Below are 8,355 nucleotides of genomic sequence, written 5' to 3' on the forward strand. Positions count from 1 at the left end.
GCCATGGCGGCGGCGGGCTGGGGAATGGAGGAGGAGGAGGAGCAGGGAGGCGGCGGCGGCGAAGGCTAGGCTGCGAATGAGTGGGCGCCGGGCGAGCACAGGGGAGCGCCGAGCTGGGCGCCTGGCACCAGGGCGCAGACTCCGAGCGGCGGCGAGAGAAAGAGAGGGAGCTTCCCGCTGCCAAGGGACCTCCTCTGCCAGAGAACAGAGACCCCGCCCGGGCTCGGGCAGTATTGCACTAGGGCTCGCTCCAGCCCAACCTCGCGCTCGCTAGGCCGCCCTGCAAAGCTGGTCGAGAGCGCGGGGACCCGCCCGCTGCCGCCTAGCGACCGCCAGTGGGCTGGGGACGCGCAGGCTCCGCGGGTGCGAGAGAGCCCGGCCTGCCTCCCTCTGCACCACCAGCTCGCCGACCACACGTGTTCCGAGGGAGGGCCTCCGAGCCCCCTGACCTAAGCCCCGGGCCCCCCAGCCTCTTCCGGGCTAGCGCCTGCTGCGAAGAGAAAAAAGAAATCCAATGCCCTGCCAGCTCGCAGGTGCTGAGGACACGTGGAAAGGTCAGCCCGGCTCCGGCATTCAACTCCAGCCGTGTCGTGGCCCCATCTTCTACCGACTACGTGTGTACGTGTCTCCCTCTGTCTGTTTCACACATACACGCAGTCGTACCTTCTCAGTGAGCGAAGTGCTTTCGACTGGGAAGCTTTGGATAGAGCTAAGAGAACAGAAAGTTCTTCTGCAAGGGGCCCAGTTGGGTAAAACAACAGCAGTCCACAGGTTAACCTTCTTAAGAAAGAATTTGCAGAAGAGACACACCAACCTCTAATCATCTGCTAACCACACTGCGCTCAATTGTTTAAAGGAGGCGCAACTTTTTTCCCTTTCTTTTCATCTTGAAAACACTTCCAGCACATGTCACACGCAATAGGATTAAGACACTAACATTCGTCTAATCCTAAATAAATAAATAAATAAATAAATAAATAAATAAATAAATAAATAAATAAAGCAAGCAAGCAAAGAGAAAAACTGCGGAAGAACTGAAAACATCTCTGGTGCCAATTTTCCAAAGTGACTGCAGACATAACATACGATATACAAATTTTAGTTATGATTAAATAGAAGTACAACACGCCCTTCTTTGTTGTCGTCTAGCTCAGTCCTAGAAAACTTTAAGACAAAATAGATTCATTACTCCGAGGTGGTCTATTTCCAGGTTCTAGCTTTGGAAGAGAAAAAAGTTTAAAAGCAAATACTTTTGTTCCCCCTCCCCCACTCAGAGAAAAGCTTGCAGGAAATTGGCCCAGCAGGTGAGATGATTCTAAACACTTTGCCTTGACACAAAACAGCTCTTTCACTTATGCATAAAAATTGGAAAGTGAAACTGACCAGACTTGTTTTATTATCCAATGTTAGTCAATGGAAGAAGAAAGACATGGAAATAGAAAAAAAAAAAAAGTTAAAAAGTTTTATTGCATTGAACTTTTATAAAGTATTAGCAAGAATAAAGAGATGGCTTTAATGAGGTTTTATTCCCACTCCTTTATCTTTAGACGTAAATACGATCTAATGATTAAATTGTTATCCAATGGCTACTAGAAATTGTACCTTAAACTCTAAAATACCAAGTATTCCAAATGGCATCATCGTTAACCAAGATGGCTGCTTCTAACACAGCACAAAAAGACCAACTGCGGAGAAACCCCAATTTGCCCTAGGTATTGTTTAAAATTTAGTACTAGAGGGCTTCTGAACTTAGTCCCTGTTGGTATAGCCAAAAAGGATAAAAAGAAAGTTTGGCTTTGCTCTTCAGAAACATATAGCCAATCTAAATTCTGTTACCAGGGAGCCAGTTTAATTTTCAATGAAACTTATTTCTCTCTCAACCGGGATCTGGTATGAGACAATCAGCTTGTTAAGTTGGAAATGGCTTCTGGAAAACTCAATTGCTGGGTAAAGCTAGCAGAGAGTAGCACCACAGGGGGAAACTCAGATTTATCAGCATTCTTTCCACTTTATTCAACACTGTGATAGAATTTTAAGATTGGGTCTGGCTTCCCTATTTCACAAGTTTCTATTGTTTCCTATTCCACAGTGTCTGAAGACTTCCACTTTTAGAGCCTATTGCAACAAGACATTCCTTCCAGGCAGAGCAGGGGGCAAATTGGCTCTCTTTTAGCTTTATTACTAAACTAAACTGCCTGAGAAAAGCAGCCTGACTGCTTCAAGTCAGCTGAGGGGTGGAGTTTGAAGGGCCTGGCTTTCTTAAAGGGCCCACGTCATGGTAAGCTTAAGAATGTATTGGCCTTGAATAGGATTTGGAGGAAATCTGCATTTGGACATGGTACTTGTAGGCAGTAATCGTGTTGAGAGGACTTTAGGGGGAAAGCCATCTTCTAAAGCTTCCTTCCTGATACAGAGGGTGAATAAACAGGAGAATTTTTTTTTTTCACTGTGGTTTTTATTGTTATTGCAAAGCAGAAGTGTGTCTAATTTTCTACTTCTTGTAAAAGTGATTCCCCTTATAAACAGACCATTTATCACAACACTGGTTCAGTAATAGCATTACAATGAAAACACCAGTTACCGAACCAATAATATCATTATAAAACTCCTTCTCAGCTTTCTAGGGGAAATGAATCAGAAGAATAAATGATAGTATGTGCTGCCTGGAGGTAGAAGGGATAAATTTAGATAATCTCCTCCATTGGAGAAATAATGAAATTCAGCTTTGCCCTGAATTTAAACTGCAAATATATGTGAACAAAAGAAAAGACTACCTTGTAGTCTAACTGCAAGGCGTCAGACAACATCAAGATCTTTCTTTGTCTAATGCCATTGTTGCAGCTGATCTACTCTGTGGCCTTGGAACTTTGGTATCTTCAATTGTAAGATTAAAATAACAGCCTAAATCACAGGGAAATCATGTTAATTTTTAATGACTATAAACAAATTGCTCTATGTATCTAGTTATGTTAATGTTATAGCTGAGGGATTTTATTCAAATTCGGAATGAATTTGGTGGGTTCAGGACCTACCCTTATAGTTTTGAAAAGCATTGCAATGAGCCAAGCATAAACTGGCTATCAGAACATCAGGAGAAAGTCAGAACAATATGTCCTGTGGGACTATTATTTCTGAAAAGGTAGTTGATGGGGTTTACTTAAATACACCTTTGATTTAGATTCCGTGTTTGGTCTAGCGAGGGGTTTCTCAACCATATCAATACTGGCACTTGGGGTGGAATAATCCTTTGTTGTGGGGGCTGCCCTTTGCATTGTAGGATGTTTGGCAACATCCTTTTCCTCTACCCACTAGATGCCAGTACCACACCAACCAAAAAATGTCTCCAGACATTGCCAAATATTTCCCCCCAGCGGGCATGATTGCCCCCATTTGAGACCATTGACTGAGTAGAGCAATTACTTTTGCCAGACGAAGGCAGGCCCATTTTAAAGTGGTTTTTCTGGCAACACATTAATTACATACCTCTGAGTCATCAAGAAATGTCACTGTTGTTTGATATTCCCAGTATCAACAAGCCAGGAGATCCAGGACCCAAACAACCACAACCACCCTCCCTACTATTGCTATCTGTAGCTAGTCTATTTATTTAACGTGCTTTTTCGATATTTTACACCTATTCACATTAAACTAGCCTTACCCATGCAACATCCCACCCTGGCAAGAGATCATGACTAGAAAATGAATTACATATTTCATCTCTATCCTTCTGTATTCCATCACTCATTATTGGTCCACAGGAATCAAAGCTATACAGATGGCAGCGTAAAGAAATAAGCTTAAGAAAATCAGATTGGAATCAGGTAAGAATCTCAGCAAAAAAATGAAATATATGACTTATGGGTTTAGAGATTTGTCAGCCTGTAAGACCTAAAACTTGTCCTGACACAGATCATCTAGAACTGCTGACTGGGAAATGCTTTGTAAATCCTACTCAATACACAGCAGAGCTTAAAAGACAGTAAAGGGAAATACTAGGCTCTAGTGGCAAAGAGGAAAGTGAAACAACCCAGCCTCCACCTACACTACAAACCTTATATTTGTGCAATGAAATAATATAAGCAATGCAAATGAACAAGCTACAAACTACACGAAGCAACATGCTTGAACCTCGCAAACGTAATAAGCAGAAGCCAGACACGAAATGCTGTAGCATAGCATATATGAGCAAATATATACAAAATAGGCAAAATAAATCTACAGGGTTAGAAGTCAGAATAATGATTCCTTTAAGAGAGGGTAGTGACTAGAAAGGAGACTAGGAAATTTCTAGTAATTTTTTTTTCCACGTCTTGTTATATGTTCTCTTGTGAGACAGTGTTGAGTGATCAGTGTACTTTTCTATATATAAGGTATACTTAAATAAAACATATGAATCAAACAAAGAGGGAGATGACAACAAACCAGAGTAGTAAACTTGGCACCTAAAACTGGGTCACGTTAATCATGGAGTTTGACTTTAATGCTTATCAAGGACAGGAGTTGAGGCCTTGGTGCCACACAAGATACCAGACCTATGAAAAACCATAACCCACACTGAAAGGCTAAACTACAGGGGAAGTCTTTCTATCTGCCAACAAGTATACTATAAGGAAACTCGTTTGTCTTAAGATTCAGTGTTGTGTTTGTTTCTTTGTTTAAGTCTCTTTGGAAATGTTATAATCTAGACCCAAACTTTGTGGAATTAGGGAGTTTATATATATACTTTATAGTACCTAAATGGTCCAGAAATCTCCAAGATAATATACTATTTTGAAAGTTCACCTGAATAGAAACGCTTTGTGTGATAGGAATGTTCCACGTTTTGACTGTGGTAATGGTTACAAATATGTATATGTTTGTCAAATATCATCATAAATATACTTACAAAGAATAAATTGAATTCTATGGAAAATAAGAGGAGAACGACTAAAAGTTTATGGAAAGGGGAATTAAAATACAAGTTTACTTTGGTATAAAAGTTGTTTGAAGTCCAGGCATACTTTTTCTTTTTTAAAAAAGAGTTTTGCTATAGGACGCATGAGCTCAGTAAAGAGACAGACAGAAAGCAAGAAACCACCCCCCCTCCCCCCGGAGATGGCCACACCACAATCCATTCTCCTTCATTCTCCTTTCAGGATATTGGGCTCGTACACACACAGACCCAGCATAAGTTTAAGCCACTGGGTCCAGGACTCAAATGCCGTCAACTATGTGGGAGTCCAGTGACATAACCTTTATACCATCCACTGGTCCCCATAGTTTTTCAAAGTACACATTTTCCATGAACTTTTTGAAACTCTAAAACTGACTTAAAAAGCAGGCCCAATAAATAAATAAATGGATAAAGTTAAATTAAATAATTCTTAAAAAAAAGGAAGGGCTGGCAGGTGGCATGGTAGTTAAGGAAGCTAGACTCCTATATGGCTGAATGTGGTTTGAGTCTCAGACCTGGCGGCTTGCTTTCTCACTTTCCCTTTCTCTCTCACTCTGTTCCTCTCTGGTCAAATTTAAATAAATAAATAAATAAATAAATAAATAAATAAATGGATAAATTTAAATAATTCCTTAAATAAAAAGAAAAAGAAAAGCAGTTCCAGCTGCTATGACACATCAGTAACACAAGTGCCCTTCAAAGCTGGAAACATATGGAGACCATGGGTTTGGATTCCTGGATCAGCCTTAAAACACATCAGACACACATGCAGGTGCCCCAAATCCTAAAGAGCCAGAAGGCTGAAGAGAGGGAGTTATGACATGACAAGACCTACCAAAGGTGTTTCTCCCTCTCTCCCTCATGCATACGCATGCACTCTCTCCTTAAAAAAAAAAAGAAAAGAAAAGAAAAGATAGTGTTGTAATGTAATATCTTTGGTGGAACTAGCAGAAGCAAGCACACATTTACTCAGGAAGAACACAGACTCAAAATTAAGATCAGATCGCAACTGAAAATAAGACACACAGAGAAATAGTAATGCATTTGAACAAAAATTAGCGGACAATAAGGAGCAGAATGTCATCATAAGTTCGGTTAATGCAAGTGTTTACAGAGTTAGAATGAATAAAATTAAGTATACTTAAAATAACTAGAGCTATGAAAGAAGGAATAGATAGCACAGGAAAGAAAAAGTGTCAAAATTAAAAGCAGAGCAGTCAGAATTATAAACAAAGCAAATAAAACATCTAAAAGTTAAAAATATAGTATGTTAAAACCCACTAACCAAAGGTCAAGAACACAATTATAGTCCAAAAAAGCTATAATTGTGCTCTTCAGCAAAGGAGGGTAGACACTAAATGAATTGTGGGACAGGATTATTATAGGATTTTAATTTGAACTGGATGATTCAAGGAGGAGTTGAGATAGCAGAGGTCAGTTCTGAATGAGAAGTTCTGTCAAGATATAGAGGAAATTTGGTGACTGAATATCTTGGTAATTTTTTTTTTTTAGATAGATTTTTGCTATAGAGCACATGCGCTTGCCAAAGAGGCAGAGACGGAGAAACAGAAAGCGAGTAATCACTCCCTGGGGGGGATGGCCATGCAACAATTCCTCCTCCTCCATTCCTCCATTCTCCACTTGTGATTTTAGATACACATACACACCAATGTCAGTTTCAAGCCTCTGGGTCTGACTCAAACAGTAGTCAGCCATGTGGGAGTCCAGCAATATTACCATTATGCCATCTTCTGGCCCCAATCTTGGTAAATTTTATCTAAGAAGCAGAAGCATTAAAGAGAGCTAGGTGGGCCAGAAGGTGGTGTGGTGGTTAAGGCACTGTATTGCACATGACCAACTCTACAGTTTAAACCCCAGACTTGGCAGCTTGAAAAACATGCCAATTACTTGTGTGTGGGTGTACAAAAACCCAAGAGGAGAATGGAAAAGAAGGGATGCAGCATGGTCACCCCCCCACCAGGGTGTTTTCTCATTTTATCTCTGTGTCTGTTTCCAACAAGCACACATGCTCTGTGTCAAAAATCTAAAAGAAAAAAAAAAGAGCTAGATTTATCATGTGATAAGGAACATGTTTAGTCATGAGTGGAATGTTTAGTTGTTTTGTGGCAGCAGAGTATCATTTTTGTCCTGTTTTAACCACTGACATGGAATGGCTTTATTGAGTCATTGTTTTTATTCTGTTAAGATTATCTTATTTTAGTTAGGAGCATCATGCCTCAGCTGGCAATGGCCACTGTAACTATTTTTTATTTTATTAAGGGATTAAATTTTTAACCCCTTTTTTAAAAGAATTATTTAACTTTATTTACTTACTTACTTACTTACTTTACTTTGACCAGAGAAGGACAGAGTGAGAAAGAGAGAGAGGAAAAGTGAGAAAGCAAGCCACTAGACCCAGGACTCAAACCGTGGTCAGCCATGTGGGAGTCCCACACCCTTAACCACCACACTACCTGCTGGCCACAAGTGATTAAATTTTTAAATCTTCAAGGAGTAGATGAATCAGCAGATTAGATACAACTGAAGAGGGAACTAACAAAGTAGAATATACATCTGAGGAAATTAGGATGCAGCCAGACATAGAAATAGAAAAATATAAGAGCAGGTAAGAGACTTAGAGGATAGAATAACAAGATCTAGCATACATCTAATAGGCATACAGGAATTAGAGAACAAAGAGGAAGACTAGAGGGGCAATATTTAAAACAATAATGACTGAGAATTTTCCAGAATTGATAGAAAACCTGAATGTCCACATTCAGAAAGCACAATGAGAATGCAATATGATGAGTAAAACTAAACCTATATCAAGGGCAATTTATAGTTGCCAGCAGGTAGGGTGGTGGTTGAGGCACTGGATTCCTGCATGGCCTACTGCAGTGCAAGTCCCAGACCGGGCAGATTTCTTTCTCAGTTTCTCTGTCTCTGTCTCTGTCTCTCTCTGTCTCTCTGTCTCTCTCTGGTAAACCAATGTTCCCTGTAGCAAATTTAAAATAATAATAATAAATAAAACTAAATAAGTAATTATTTTTTAAAAAGAGTAATTTATACATAAACTAGTAAAAAAAAATTGGAAAATAATTACAAGAAAACAAAAACAAAAGCCAAAGGGAAAAGACAAAACCAATTATCTACAAAGGATAATTATCTACAATTACAGTGTTAATAGATTTCCTAACTGCAATGGTCAAAGTCAGAAGACAATAATAACAATAAAGTGCTGAGAGAAAAAATGTTCAAAAAATTCCATGCAGGGAACCAGCAGTTAGCGTAGTGGCTATGTCGCTGGACTCCCGCGTAGTCGACCACGGTTCATGTCCCGGACCCGGTGGCTTGGAACTCACGCCGGGCACGTGTGCGTGCGTGCCCAGGATCCCGGGAGGAGAATGGAGGAGAAGGGA

The sequence above is a fragment of the Tupaia chinensis genome, unplaced genomic scaffold, assembly GCF_000334495.1.
Source record: "Tupaia chinensis unplaced genomic scaffold, TupChi_1.0 Scaffold000199_1, whole genome shotgun sequence".
NCBI classification, from domain to species: domain Eukaryota; kingdom Metazoa; phylum Chordata; class Mammalia; order Scandentia; family Tupaiidae; genus Tupaia; species Tupaia belangeri.